This window comes from Stegodyphus dumicola, chromosome 4, assembly GCF_044657685.1.
Source record: "Stegodyphus dumicola isolate Sdum_Otavi_A_Nest chromosome 4, ASM4465768v1".
In the NCBI taxonomy this organism is placed as follows: domain Eukaryota; kingdom Metazoa; phylum Arthropoda; class Arachnida; order Araneae; family Eresidae; genus Stegodyphus; species Stegodyphus dumicola.
This window is the reverse complement of record NC_140771.1, coordinates 112,892,651-112,909,657: the sequence shown is the minus strand read 5'-3', so window position 1 is coordinate 112,909,657 and position 17,007 is coordinate 112,892,651. Positions and strand designations below refer to the sequence as shown.

The 17,007-nt window shown below is 30.4% G+C and overlaps 1 long non-coding RNA gene across 1 annotated transcript in view; it reads left to right on the top strand.

Moving 5' to 3' along the window:
• Positions 1–17,007, top strand: part of LOC146997643 (uncharacterized) — a 229,969-nt gene that overhangs the window by 57,087 nt on the left and 155,875 nt on the right. Inside the window, exon 2 of the long non-coding RNA XR_015040509.1 lies at positions 4,908–4,941. This is a non-coding gene — a long non-coding RNA (uncharacterized LOC146997643). The remainder of the gene's footprint in view (positions 1–4,907; positions 4,942–17,007) is intronic.

Sequence of the window (17,007 nt, the reverse complement as noted above, 5' to 3'; positions counted from 1 at the left end):
TCTTGTTTATAACTTATATGTTTAATAAATGATGAACAGAACTGAATTTTAGGAAATTGCAAGCACTTTGAAGAAAATAAGGAAGTCTTCTTAAGTAAATAAATCTGCTAGAGGCTATTTATATTATACTAAATACAGGGAATTAATCACTTAAAATAATTTTAAAAGTTTTTTTTTTTTTTTTTTTTTTTTTCAAAAATGTACCTTTAACACAGAAAAAAGCCTCAGGAGAATACAAATTATAGCTAATATTTCAGATATTAGTAAAGGAAGATATAAGGATTCAATTTTAGGATATTTATCAGTTCATAAAATTATAGAGACAACGTACAGAAAAACTGACTATGAAAGCATAAAAAAAAAACTGCAGAAACTGACTGAGAAAGTGACGACATGCGATAGTCAATTTAATTCTCGAAACATTACAAATTGTAAGAAAAATTCTTGAACCGAAAGGTGCTGATGAAAAAAGGTATCAGCAGTTTAATGAAACTGAGAATACAAATGAAAAATTGTTGTTGAACAAAGAAAAAACTTTAATCAACATATTTTTAAAAATAAGTTTATAAAAATTTAAAAAAGTGAATTTCAAGGCTGATAGCTGATTATTTTATTTTAGTACTTCAACAATTTTATTTCATTATGAAATTTCAATTATTAATTTATAATTAATCAATAAATGAACTCTTAGTTATTAGTACCATGACATCGTCACTGACAAAAAGGGTATAGCCCGCGTATACTAACTAACTAGAGAACTGCACCCCCCCTGGGGTACATCAGTGCCAAGCTTTGGGTCTTTGTTGGATACTATTAAAAGGCTGCATTTTGCATAATAGGACAATAGTTACATAAGGTTACATTTCATTTGTGGGCTCATGGTACTTGTGCACAGAAAGATAATTTGAGAGGGTACTGGAAATTGGTTATGTAAATAAGCATAGTAATTAAATTAAATATATTATTTGTAATGCTTAGGGTAACTGTAAATTCAAATTTAAAACTTAGTATCAATGGCTACACAAGCGATTTAAGGCGACATTGGCTCAAAACTCTTCACCGGCGTAACAATTTGCATGTCGACAGCAATACCGTAAAGCTGAGCAATTTTACACCTGTCAGAGCTAGCGAACCTAGTAACGAGCCTCGAGAGCAGAAACAATCTCTATCTTGCAATAACAAACCCCTGAGTTAATTACTCTCAAAATGATTTTCATTCTGCTGAGGAAACCGAAAAGAGAAATGATAGTAAAGGTGAAATTATAAATAACTGGATACATAAAATAATCACAACCCTAATTTATATAAATTTAATTAATAATATTTTGGGATTATCTCCTGGGAAAAGTAATGTAAAGCTATTGCAAACTTAAATGAGGAAATGTTAATATTAAGAGGACTGTGATAAAACTATTAAAAACTTGTAATAAGCTTAAAAGCAGTTTAAAATTTGTTAAGGTATGTATCAAAAATGATATTTTAAAAAAGAAAAAAAAAAGAATAGTACATATTTAAAAAATACGGTAGGACACTACGTACATAAAAAAGTAAGTAAGTTATTACCGGGAAATCCCGGCATAGGATTGACTTATCAAGGCGAATCAGCCCTTCCCCGGGAAACAGTAGAAATTTTGTATGATGGCGTTTCGCTTCCTTTATACGTATGAATGAATTCTTTTAAATCATGCATAGTGAAGTCTCCTCTAACGCCCGCGCATTCAGACATCGGCAGTTCGCCGATGTCTGAATGCGCCTACATCCATTTTCCACCTGGATGCTTTCTCTCATCACTTTAATGCATGGCTCATTAGTTTCGCGAGTTATTAAATGACATGTCAATCGTTCTTTCGCAACCACTAAATTTTTAGAAGGGTCTTCTGTCTCTTTTGTTTAGCATTAAAATTTAGCTATTGATGCTCGCACTTGCAATCTTGTCCTGAGGGGAAATCACACAAAGATCCCCAAGAGAGAAGTAATCACTTCGCTTTCCGAGGTATATTATTTTTACTAATAATTAATTTAATTTGTTAGCCTTTCCTGTCCATTCTGATTTCTCTAACGTTTATTCTCAAGAATGTAAATTAGTTAGTGTGAAAATAAGAGAATTTCAACTAAAGGAGCGAAAAACGTTGGTCAAACCGGGGTTTTGCTCTTGAGAGCGCACATTGTTAATACTACTATCTGTTTGAACTTTGAATCTCGGTTTTATTTTCTTGCCGCCGAAATAAAGCCGATGTAAGTTTCCCTGCTAAGTTAAATAGAGCTGTGTAGTCTTATACTACTATTTACTTTTGAATTTAGATGTTACTTTATCTTTCAAGTCCCTTACCACAAGTGGTTGGTGACTGTGTAAGAGCACGTAAGTCCGTAACGTCCGCACATCCATCTGTAAATTATTGCATACAATAAAAGGATAGTTTACACCCTTCCTCTGTTGTGTACATCTTCGAGTCCTAGTGGGAAGTCGCAACATAGACTTTTAAGTAAATCTAGTTGCAGTACATGTCAGCAAAGAAAACTAGATCCTACAAGTTATGTAGGTTATTGTTAACGCTGTAGCATTCTACTTTACAGGGGGATGAAATACCTTCCAATAGAAATTTGTATACACGGGTATTTGAGATGTTTGAGGCGAACAGGGTTTGGTCTCTCTCGATGCGAAAGAATTAATAGTAAAAAATTAATATTAACAAATTTGGTTTCAAGTTAATGATTTTCAAACGTGAAAGTTATTAATTCTCTGACACGTTCTAGAAAGAACATATATAGGAAACGGTTGGTACAAAAATTCATAAAGAATTATATATACATATATATATATCAAAACTTATAAACTTGAAGAAATAGTTTATACTATCCTGAGAAATGCTGTCAATTGAATTAAAAGCTCCTTTAAATTTAAACAAAATAAACAGCGAATTGCTAAGATTTTTAAAAATATTTTTGAAAACGTTTTAATAAATTAGTAGTTAATAATTTTAACTTAATTTTTTAAACGTGAAAATTCAAATATTATTAATATTACAATTATTCACACTTAAATTCAACATACTTTAATACTTCAAACGACTTTTTAAATGGTAATAATTTAAAATATTAAAACCAATTAATGAGTACTAAATTCACTTTTCGTACAATTTGACCTTTTGCGAGAAATATATATCATAAAAGAATAAAAAGGATTTCTATGCAACATTTACTCTTAGTCTCAAAATGCTAAGCGATTACTCAGACGTGAAATTCAGTCTCACCAACAAAAGCAAAGTTTTACAAAACATAATAATGAAAACATAATAAAAATAAAAATTAAAAAAGGGAAAAATGCAAATAAAATCTAATTTAAAGTCATTATTTTATTTAAATACTTTATTTTACTGTGAAAATACAATCGGATAGTTTAACTGAAAAGTTTTAAACATAAATGCTTAATTATTTAAGTATTTTTAAATATTTGAGAAATGGCTAACAGCCTAAAAATATTTATAGAAAAATATCGAAAACTTTTAAATTCCAATAAAATCTAAATGAGAACTGCGGGGAACTTAGTCGAAATTAAAATGGAACAATAGGAAATTTAGTATTTCTATGCGGTACAAAAGAAAGCGATTAAATTGGTACCAAAATTAAAATGCCCCGGTTATTTCAGCTTTCGAAGAAGGCGACTCTGGATTTTACACTAATATATCAGAATAGTTCGAATAAGCTGTGCGTGTGGCTTATGGGCAGGCATGTTAAAATATTAGTTTTACTTAATTCTTAGTAATAGTTTTATTTATTTATACATTCTTTACGTACCAAAACTTAACCTACCCTTTCCGCATACATGTTTCCTTACAAAATCTGGTTATTTCTGACCTTTATACTTCTGCTATACATTTAGAATCCCCCTGTATAACACTACGTTACATTACTTTATAAAGCATTTTTCATTCCTTTTTTTAACATATTATGCTAAAGATTTCACTGCAGAAATAGGAAGCAATAATAATTTTTATAAAATATTTTAGAAGATGATAATTTGAATTTTAGAAATTATACAAACAACTGTCTTATAACAGATTAAGCGCTTTGCATGCGATTCGTTATTTATTTATTTATTGAGACAAACGCTACGGATTTTCGAATATATCTTTAAAAAAATAATCACATTATTTTTTATGTAAACAATGGCAACATTTTTTAAAAACTTTCTTTATGCATAGTTTTTAATCAGTCTAGGACAATCAAAAGTACTTAAATTTTAGAATTTCGATTATTGTTATTCAACTGTATATGATAAATATTGATGTACTCGATTCATGCATTTCAGTAAAACACAACATTTCTTTTCTTGAAGAATTTTTGTTTTAATTTAATGGAGCTTCTAGTAACAAATCCCACAATGAATAAAAATAAAGCTTAAAAATATTTAAGCGAAGCATTGTGTATTGAGTTATGATTTTCTTGAAAGTGTTTAACCGGAAAATATCATAAGAAGAATATGGGGTGGGTTGGCGTGGAGATGGCGGAAGCAGCAATATTTCTAGTCTGAAAATGAGAACTTATTCAAAAGAAATATGAATAATTTCCGGCCGAACAATGAATTTATATGGTAGAAAGATTTAAGGGATTATATTTTTTACGGTTGATTGCAGATCTTTTCGTGTTTATTGAAGGAACCCTAGTAAGCTTAGAGAGATTTCAACGAACATCTTAAATTTTTAAAAGAGGCATAGAAGTGAAAAGTTTTGAAACAGCTGCATATAGATTTATTTAATCCCATGGACTGAATTATTAACTGATGTATGTGCCATTATGTTTGACATTAGAATATTTTTCCTTGGATATTTTCTCAAATTTTTAATTGTTTTACTTTATAAAGTTTTATTCAACTAGAAAAATAATAGACTGAAATTTTTTTTTTCCAGTTTGTCAAATGAAACTCAAACAGATGTTTCCCAGGTACGCAAAATTTCATTAAAAAAAGGTTAATAAAAATATTTTAATTAAATTTTCATATATAGGTTTACAACACCCACCACTTATTAAAATCATATTTGTTTCAAGTATATTTGAATTTATTAAGCGGCTGAGTTTAATAAATGAAGATTTCAGTATTGCAAATTAAGGTATCAACACTGAACTTATTTAGTAGGATAATAACACATAAATAAATAAAATGGAATTTGAAAGCTCTTAGATTTTACATTACGCCCAAAGGGGCGTTTTTTAACGTTTTGTATTCTACGTTTATTTATTAAATATACGTACTCTTCGTTAATACGTTATTAAATATATGTATAATACGTTATTAAATAATACATTATTAAATATACGTATTCTTCGCACTTCAGCCATCAAATTCAATTCAACTGCAATATCGCAAAATAATTTAAAAAGAGAATATCTTTAGAATTTCTGATACGCAGTCTCGTACGCTGTAGATAATTTATTTTTGGTCCGTACTGTGTTGCCATTGCTCGCTTTGAAATCGTTGAGTTTCTTAATCAAAAACTCATAAATGTTTTACAAAATATGAAACAGATAATAAAACAAATTCCAAATTTGGGCTTCCAGATGTCCATATTCAGGCAGATTTCACTTAGCATTAAATTAATGAAGTGATAATGGTATTAAATCTAATATAATGTAATGGAAAATTTGGTATTTCAGCAAGATTTCTCCATCATAAAACCTGAAAAAAATATACCGACATGCATGGCATACAGTATTTGCAAAGTAAAGTTCTACTGTTGGCAACCGGAGATCGAACGAATAATGCGTTTACAAATTTTCGTTTTTTATCTATAAATATTACAATATAATAAATACGAATATATTTTAATACGAATAAAAATTAAATTAAAATTATTTTTGTAAAGTTACATGCATTTAAATTTTGATTTGAATTTTAAGATTATTCTTTGTTTACTAAAAAAAATGTTTATTTGTAGTTGTTAACTAAATCAGCCAAATTTTTGGTTGATAAAACTTCTCCTAACCTTTAAAACCCTTTCTACAAGAAGCAAAATGTATCTGAACAAGTATCTTCTAAAGTCCTCGGCCTTACATTATCTGCGGTACAGTCCGTCTGTTAAAGAAAACATAAATATTGCCGGACAAAAATATTGCCAGTGTGTTACTTGATAATGCTCATATTTACCAAAGTAAGATGAAACAAATTCGGATAAGGTAATAAAAGAGAGTACCATGTTGGTGATGAACACCCTAGATACTAATTCACCTAATTGATTTAAAGAATACAATTACATTAATAGTTAGAATTTGAAAGAGAAAAATTCGATACTCGAATAAGATTGCAAAGCACAGAAGTTGTAGAGCAATATTTTGAAGAAGGCCATTCATTACCCAATCAACTTATATTTGATACTGCGCAGGTATCAATCACGCGCACACGATAAAGGGTGTGCATTTCACAGAAACATAATGTAAGCATAAATTATGATTTTCAAGCAGGATTCCATTACAATCTGTCCAACATTATTTATGGAGGTTAAGATATTTTATACAGAGACATAAGCTGCAATTCGGCGTACTTAATGTCTTGTCATGCACCACTTGATTAACTTCTCAGGTGAATTCTGTTGATGGAAATAGGGAAGAAATAGGGCAGTATTCAATTTAAAATTTAACTGTTGATAAATTTGAAAATGTCTGTCATACATTTAGATTTACAGTATTTTCTGAAATATGAGAAAACAGTGACACAAAATGTGTGTGCTATCGAAATTGGAATTCATCAATCATGTGGCCATTAATAATATTCAAAAATAAACTATTAAAATACAGCTTTTGTTTAATAATCTATCAGTGCGAAAGCATTTTGATCTATCTACGTAGGCAAAAATCACTTCATGTGCAACACAAATGTGTCTATTTTCCCTTGCAATATTCTTCAGAAAATCATTACGTCCTTTATACTGAAATCCTTGAAAATTTCTCCATTACCAATTACAAAAGTAAAGTCCCTTTATTTTCATAAACAATATTGCATATTTCAAATAAGTAGAAAATTGCAGTACATACGAGTAGAATAGAGGAAAGCCAAATATAAAATTCATCTTTTCAAATCTGAATAATTGTTAAAAGCAGAGAAAATCTCTAACTTTTCAAATAGATGATTTATCTGATACATGATTAATTTTTTGTTTCAGATTGAAACGGTAAATAGAAAACTTTGAAGTGTTGCTAACTAGTTCTAAAAATAGATCAATTTAAAATCTTCAAGACATTTTATTCCGTTTATAATGAATTCTAATTAGTTTCATTAAGTTTAAATAAAGAACGTTTTAAAAAAACTCCAGTCATACTCAAGGTCGTAAATGAATAAGAAGAATAATTTATTTATGAAAAATTAGTATTACACTCGAATGATCAATTACCAGAATTTATTATAATCACAGTTCTCGTGAAAAGTTTCATGTATCATATTTTAGACGTAGTGTAAAGTAAGTTTCTTTCACCGCAATTTAATATTTTGTAAATTAAAATTTCAGTTTTGCTGGTATTGAAATTTAATTTGAGTAGAATTTTTTTAAATTAATTCTAAAAAGTAAAATAAAAAAGAAAGCCTATTAAACCATTCTTCTTTATAAAGTTAAAATTACGATGGCGGATAGAAAATGTAGGCATTTTTATACAAGCTGAAAGCAAACAAGATAGGCACTACGTTGTTTAAATACGTGTTTCACTTTAAAGGATATCATTTTAAATTCGCTTTAGAAATGCATTAATTTCAAATAAAGCCAACACTTAAGGTGCCCTTACGCAATACAAATAATACACATTTGCAAACATCCATGTCTTCTCAGAGATTGGTAACCACCAGCGGCCGAGTGGTAAAGTCGCTGAACACTTGTAGTTTAAAGCTGGGTGCCTTCCAGGCGAACGAGCTCGCTGCCCGTTCATAGTTTTCCCCATCTGTAAAGTATCAATGAGTCAGTTTTTCTTAGCCATGCGTCCCTCCCCTTAAGCAGATAGCCCTCGAGAGCTTTGGCATAGTCAAATAAACCAAACCAAACCAGTCTCAAGAATTCGTAACCTGGCTCAACGTTACTGCAGACTACGTCGTTAATCGCTCTATCGACCATGGCGCCTAAGTTGACTGATAGACTCGTAAGTTAAAGCTTAACCTATAAATTTTCATAGCTCCAATTTTGAAGAAATAGCTCCTTCAAAATTTATAGCTTCCTAGCTCCTTCAATCTTCAGATTTCATAGAATTTCACAGCTTCTTCATAACTGGGGGACTGAAGTACATCTCAGAGATGGTCCAAGGGTCTCCCACCCCTTCTTCCCCTATTCCCAGCTTCTACAGAGGATTTCAGATCTGCTCGCTTACTGCACAAACACTACACATTTATAAACATACATGCCTTCTCCGTGACTTGAACCTGGATCCATCAGTACAAATAGTATGCATTCTCATTATGAATTATGAGTATTGAAAGGAAGTCTTTTTGCTTTTGATGCAAAAGATCATAAGAGATCATAAGCAAAAGATCTTTGAATTTATTCGATTAAGGCAAATCAAACTAGAGAGAGATGCTTTAGTTTAGGGTTTTCGAAGCAAACTGATCTGTATTCGAATTACAAATGGTAAAATAAAATGTAAAAAAAAAGCCTATGCAACCAGCCAGTTTTCTAGGGATGGATCTAGATCTAGCAGCCAGTGACTCGGCCATCTTTTCCATTCCGCGGCTTATGAAAGTCAAAAAAAGGAATTCCATTTTCATTGGCTGCTCTTAAATCGTTATGTTTAAAAACTTACGCTTTGGTGTAAAAAAAAAGCAAATATAAGTAGGATACAAAGCTGTTATATTAGAAGTATATATTTACAAACATTTTCATTCAGTCTTCTCGTGCTATTTAAAAATGTCATATCTCATTGTCACCCCTTTTAATAAGGCGCAGTATGTTTTAATATATTGTGCCTTGCGTTTTTAAACTTTTTAAAAGATTTAAAAGCACAAAGTTTTAGAAAAAATAAGTTCAAAAACCTGTACCTAAAAATAGCGTCAAAGAGATAACAGAAAAGTATTTGTAATATTGAATCTTCAAAACATATTCCTTGCGAACAGCAAAAATAAAATTTTGTAGGCTAAATATATCTAACGTAAAGAAGAAAGTCTGTGTGTTTGTTTGTTCGCTAATAACTCAGTCAGTACTATAGGTACCGTCACCAAACTTCCTACTAGTCTTTTCTGTGTCTTCAAAAAGGTCGACCTACACTTTTTCCCAAAAAATAGCTAAAATGAGAGATAATAAAGCGTTTAAAATGCTAATTTTTGCCATCCGTTTACCTAGTTGCAACAGTTCTGAGATGTCAGTAACAATGGCAACAGGGATACGCCTTAAAAAATGCCTGTTCTAAAAGCTCATAAAGCATGCAGCATGTTTAGGTTCCGAATTTTGTAATGATCTTCATGGCTTCATATTCTAAGCGGGTCCATTAATGGATAAACGGTAATACCGTTAATTAAATCCAGGTCCTAATCTCTGAGAATGGGTCCTTTGCGTGGGAGATGATGAGTTTTAATGTGTAACATAAGTACCAGTCAGTTTCACGTTGCTTTTCCCCGTCACTTAAAACTGCTTCGTATTCACTACCTGTACCTACAAAGTATTCATTTTAATAAACTGCGCAATTTAATCAATATACATCTTGCCCAAATATCTGAATTCCTGAGCTACACATGCACTCTAATATATACGAGAAAATTTTATATGAGGCATATGAGAGACTACTGTAAAAATTATTTAAATCCGGTATAAATAATGTGCTTAATTTATTATAAGTTGTATATAGTGCGACATTCTAGAAATGAATTATTTATCCCTTTTTCCTTTGACTTATTGTCTATTGTTCTTATTGATGAAATATAATATACTTCACCAGTTTCAAACTGAAAGGGAGCTGATCCAGGAGCTCTTCGAATGCTGACAAGCACACAGCCGTTGTATAATCAAACACGGGATTAATTTCACCTAGACTTTTGTGTGAATAATAACATTTTCAGCCCTATTTAATTTATTTCGATTATATATCGCTATAGTTTTAAGTATAGCGATATAGCTACAATAAAAAGTATTAGCAAATTCATTTTTTTTGTGTGGACGGGAATTGGTGTAATGTGAAGAAGAAAAGGTATATGAAGATCCTTGTTAAAATCAAGTTTTACAGCCTAGGAGTTATTTATGATTTTTTTACTTCAAATTATGTTTATTATAATCAATTTTATATGTCTTCAATTATTTCCATTACGTTTATATTTTATTGAAATGCGCAAAGATCACGTCTCGAGTATTCAAACAATCATTTTTACCAAAATGCATTTGGATGTGAAAGTACATTACCAATGTAATTATCGACTAATGTATCGATTAACTTTAATCGATATAGTCTATTATTAAAATTAATAAGATATAATTAAAAGATCTGATGTGTATCCCACAGGACTTCTTGGTACGGAATATTAAATTATACGAATATTTTCTTGCATTTCATTTAAACTTATTTCCTGGAATTTCATTAGAGATGTATTTCTCATTCAGTTAATTCAGTTCTCATTTACGACAAGACAAAAATACATGAAACCTCAAAATATCTTTATTAAAAATTGAAAAAATGTAGAAAAATATAAAGCATGAACACAGTTAAAACAATTAAAAAAAGTTTTACAATTGCGACCAAAAAGGGTGGTGCACAGCTTCGTCTATAGCAGTCCTATATACAAACTTTCAACGTTCTGAAGCTATTCGTTTTTGAATTATGCGAGATAAGTACATACATACGTACACACAGACATACGTATGTACGTGCAGACGCCATGAAAAAATCTCTTCTGATAATGTATTATGAATTAGTTTCATAATTCGTTTGGGGGGAAAAGTGTTCATTATTCAGTCCTTACGTACAGATGGCACCATAAGACATCGTTAAATTACATTCGATAGCGGTCAAAATGGATATTTTCGTTGAAATATGGTACCCGGAATTTTTCGTGATTACAATACTTCCTTTACTTCGCACAAGGAAGTGAAAAGTAAAATTTGAAAATGATAAAAACGAAAATTACTACTACTTTTCATGTGTGAAAAAATCTTTAAAAATTTTATAGTTGTTGAGCTTCAGAAAATCACACAGCGGATGAAGTAATAAACGTCAGTCACTTAATCCTAAGCATATATTAAAATATTCGTATTCACACTAGAATTAGATTAAATGGAAATTTTTTATACTTTATTTATATTTATATTCAATTTATTAACTTAATTTATTATATTTTCCAAAACACGATTTATTTCTGGAGTTATGTTTCAAGCCTTCAATCCTTATATACTAACCTTAATTTATATTAAACTCGTGTTATTTAAAATAAGTGCATTCTAAAGCTCAATGATAATTTTATTCTCTCAATTTTTTAAATATTAGAGATTATAAATATGTTTCCCATATTTGGCTCGTCATCCTGTTCCTCCATCCTATGGCGACGTTATCCAAAATGCGCAAATATTCTCGAAATGAGATTCTTGCGTTTAATCACTGTGAAAGGCTGCACCAATTTTCAAATTGTTGCCACCAATATTACCACCGGGTACTATTTTAAAGAAATTAATAATGAGAAACCTGCTGAATGTATGTATGTTCCTCGTACTGTGAAAAAACGCTTTACCTAAAGCCATTCAGTTTTGAATAACGTAGTCATCCACTCGAACATGAGCACCTAGAAACCCGAATTTTTAACTTCGAGTTAGTTTATTATTTATTTCATAATTAATAATACGTTAATGAATTTTTTATTAAAAATCTCAACGATCTAAAAGCGAGCATTGGTAACATGACAGAAATAAAACACTTTTATTTCCAGCTCGCTATGCTATCTCTCAGAAAGTCTAGACATATACCATTTTAATATACTACTTTGCGATTGGGCTGTTGAATTGAATTTTGTGGGGCGTAAGTTACAAGAATGTGATATTTAATTAATAAATTTAACCCACAAAACGTTAATAACAATGAGAGAAAAGAAGTTTTGAAAGCCATATTAGTATGAAAACTGAATATTGATATTATAAACTGACAAAAGCTGAAAAATATAAAAGCACGTTTCATGGCAACACTTAACACTGCATCGAGAATTCTAAACATATACTGCTATGCCGCTTTTAAAATTTTTGTGATTTTTCTATTGAATTGCATATGACGTTAATGCGAATAAAACGCTGCTTAATAATAAGGCTCAAATGAATGAACTAATTTTAGACTTTATATAGACTTCAGATTTCACATTTTAAAACCTTTTTAATCCACTTGTCGAATATAATATATATCATAATTCGTCTGATTCAAACTTCCGCCATTGCATAAGTGCGATATTGCCGGTGTATATATAGCAAACTAAATTCAAAATATTGACAAAATTCATGCAAGTAAAAGACATTCCTTTCTATAATTGGATAATGAGAGTCTATGTTGAAGTTTCCGCCCTGCGCTAACTCCCTTCTATTTAGACGACAACAACATAAGCTCTAATGAAGTTAGGAAAAGATAATATCTTAGGAAAATATTTCTCCAGTTCATTAAACGCTGTTTAACGTTGTTCTGTTCGAAATATATAAATGTCTTTTACTTTATTGGATATTTCTTAGCTATATAACATTTACTTCCCTTTTTCGCAGTTAGGACTGTATATATGCTCTAATATGTGCACACCGTCTTTACAGACTAATGTTTCTAATTTTCAGTATCGAAAATCAGAAGATATGCATCTAATTCGTGTGAAATAAATTTTTTAATATATCATTAACCTTTTTAGATAAGATTTATACTCAAATAATCGCTCAACGATTCCAGAACATAATTTGGTGACGCCATTGCATAAGTGCGATATTGACGGTGTATATATAGCAAACTAAATTCAAAATGTTGACAAAACTCATGCGCATGAAGAAGTAAATGTCTTGAGAAATGATAGGTTATTATCGGTTACGCAATAATCGGTTACAAATACTATCGGTTACACTGTCAGTGGAAGAGATAATATTCATTATAGCTTTGAAATGGTAGTAAATATAAGATTCTTAAAAGAAATTGTATAAAAGAACTATTTTGTTAAGTTTAGTAATTTTTTAGTCCAAAGGGATTTGAATCCCGAAGGACTATTAGTTTCGTTTTGGCATTTTGCGTCGGACGGATAAATGTCGGTTCACTTTTCAAACTGTTGCCATAAAATGTTAGAGTCCTGCATTATATTTGAAGAAATTAAATAATGAAAATCTGCGTAAATGTATGTATATTTCTCACATTGTCATAAAATAACGGCACATAGAGTCATCGAATTTTGAATAACGTAATCCTCCAACGAATATGAGCATGTGGAAGACCAAATTTGAAATTTGAAATTTGTTTTATGATCGATTTCCTATTTTTTAAAACTTTCACGAATTTTTGATTAACAAACTCAAGGATTTCAAAGCGAGCAATGGCAACGTTGTGCAGAAAAAACATTTTTATCTCCAGCGCGTGAGTCTCTGTATCGGAAATTCTAAAGATATGCTCGTTTTAAAACTATTTTGCGATATTGCTGTTGCACTGGATCTTATGGTTTAAGTGCGAGGAACATGATATTTAATAAAGAAAGGTAACACACAAAATGTTAAAAAACGCCCCTTTGGACGTAATTTAAAATCTGAAAGATTTTTTTTTTTTTTTTTTTTTTTTTTTTTTTTTTTTTTGGTATCATAAAATTTGACCAAACTTTAGATTAGACTTTCAGCAAATTATCGCTAAATCTAAAGTAACATCTAAAACTTGAGAAGGATGTAGAAGACGCTTTATTTAAAACTAAATAAGGCATACTTATTTAGAAAGAAATACCTAGAACGAAGAAAAATAAAGGGGAAGGAGTCTCAGAAAGACTTGGTCCTTATCAGCACTCCACGTGGTTATAACCGGATTTTTAATTGTTGCTCCTCGCTCCCTATTTTTAACTTCGCTAATTTTTCTTGTCCTTTGTGTTACATGTTTGATCAGATAGCCTGGCTCAGTAAAAGTAGGCGGCCAGTGTAACTCTGATTAAAAATCCGTTTATAACCACGTGCAGTGCTGATAAGGACCACGTGTTTCTGAGACTCCTTCCCCTTTAATTTTTCTTCTTTCTAGGTATTTCTTTCTCCTGATGAGGAGGGACCTTTAGCTGCCCTCGAAATCGATTGAGTGTTTCAATATACTTACGCTAAATACAAGGTTGTTTTTACAAATTTGATTGTCACATTAGCGTGTTTCTCTTCTAGTCTATTCACAAATATTTCAAGATGCTCATATTAGGGCTTTTATAGCACAAACCACACCTTGCCCCTCAAGATTGTTTCGTTTGAATCCATTCCCTCAAAACAACGAAAATAGAAAACATATACAACAAACAAAGTGATATAGATGCAATACTTATAGTTTGTAGCTTAAAAACTTACATATGGTTTAACATAGGTAATGCCTTTCTGAAATGGTTGTCATTTTTCTGTTAAGATATTAAACTAAGTAGATTTAATCTAAGCAGTAATAAAAAGAGAGACACAGAAGTAAATGACATTTTATTCTACATCAGTATAAAATATATCCATTTTGTTATAATTAATAATATTTTGAATTCACAGTCATTAAAATATTCAGAAGCATAATAGCTTATCAGAGTAATATAGAATCACTATACGCAATTCTTCGAATGCCGTTTTGTTTATGCAATTAAGTAATACAGTCATTAAAGAATAGTTTTTATGGAAATAATTTATTCAAATTTGATGTTTCAGAATATTTTATCAGCAGAAAATTTGCACTCTTATAATTATCCATCCAAATAAAAGATAACGAGATTCTTGAAATATTTATCAGAATTTTTAAAATGCTTATCGCATAACATTACGGATAATGAGACATAGATTTAAATTTACATTCATACTTTTGATATGAGGCAACACATTTTATGTTCTCCATTTTCGTACATTTCGAAGAACGAAATCATTAGAACTAGAGTAATGATTTTATAATCCCTTTTACCCGATACAAGGAGTAAAAAAGAGCAAAATAATAGTTTTCAATTGGAAATAATGAAATCTTCAGAATTACTTTTCTCATGAGGAGTACTACAGCCCGAATTTTTTAGATATTTGGAAGTAATCTAGAACTTGATTGCAAAGAGTAAAATATATTCTAATGGAGACAGACATTTTCTTATCTGTTCCTAATTTTTTATAAAATTTTTTATCATGTAATTAATGAACTGATTGTTAAATTTGAGAGAGATGAAAAAATATTCGTGAATCTTATCTTTATTTAAAAAAAACCTAAACGCTTCGGGAATTGAAAAAATGTCTTGATCAATTTGCCGCTTGGTCGAAGAATAATATCAAAGGGAAAATAAGGTTAAAAACAGAAATGAGGAGAACATTTTAAACTATTTCTTTACAGACGTTTCTTTTCGACAAAAATACAATTACTGGATAGCAAAATTTTTATGAGAAGCGAAAATAAAGATTTTAAAAAAAAATTCTCTATGACCTGCATTTGACATTACTTAAATTTTTTTAAGAAAAAGAAACCAACGCTAAGAGCTGATAAAAAAAAATAAAGAAAAGAAAATGTGAAAAAATGGAACACATTTGTGGCTTTGCCTCTGAGGAAAGTTAAAATTTAATTTAAAGTTAAGAATGAAACTAAAAAAAAAAAAAAAAAAAAAAAAAAAAGAAGACTGTTTAAAAGCCTAGCAATTACCAGCACAGATGTTAACTACTTTCCACGTCGAACAAAATGCAAATACGGGAAATAATGGAACATTGTAAACTCTTCCTGAGAGAAAGGTATTTTAATGTTATTTAAATAAAAATAAACTTAATTTTTCCTTCTCTCAAATGTTTAGAAAAATTAGTGTTCTGCATATTTGCATACATACATGTGGCATTTCATCAACTTTTTATTGTAATATACTACGAATTAGAAACCTTGTGTATGCTACTGACGTTTCAGAGACGGCCACTGCAGACTGAAAAAGTGAGTTAAAATGTGCAGACTGAATATGTGCGTTTTCTACAGTTCACATCATTTTCACAAACGTGAATTCAAGAATTACTTATAATCGAAAAGATCTCGTCTATACAGAAAGAGGTTTTGAAAAACATTTGTAAGGTTTATCCTAAGTTTTTAACAGTTTTCTTTAGTTAAAGCTATTGTCCTGTCCCTCCTAATTTAACTTTACAGTTTCCTGCCAGAGGGTGTTTTTAGAATCGCGATTACTGCAAATGAGGAAGAGGCGGTACTTAAGTCAAAGTTCCACTGACTTCGTTAGAGAGCCAGGGATTCTGACTAGCGCCCGTTTGCTTTTGGCTACATTCTCTCTAAGCTACGCTCGGCCGTATTTTAGAGCCTTGATAGCTTCGCCGTTTAGTTAACATTTAGGAGGCAACTCCTAAAGCTTCGGCTATATCTTTTTAGTTAAGCAGTTATGCATTAGTTAAGTTTGATTTCTTAGTACTCTTGAGTTCAAACCCAAGTGTTTTCTGTACGCTTTAAGACAAGAGATGTCTGTAAATTCTTATTTTCAGAAATAAAGGGTAATTAACCCTTCTTGAGTTTACGTTTCTGTTTCCTGGGCTAAAACGAGTATTCGCTTACCAGTTCTCGAGGTTCCGCACACACAAGAGAAGAGTTTGGAACCCTATACATTTTATGCATTTCTAAATTAAACCCGTTTATTTCCATATTTCCATAAGATTTATGAAACATTTAATATATTTAGAATTAGTACCTATTTTATCCAATGAATGTCTTAAGTATTTTATTCGAAAATTATGATTAATTTTAGTTTCTTCCAGGCATACTTCGAGATATCAGCATCACATCAGAATCACAAGTGTTTTCTTTTTTTACACTTAATTCTTCTTTATGGAGTTTTTGAGAATTCCTGATCTTTCCTTTTTCAAAGTTATTTCCACAAAAAACCATAGTTTAGTATTA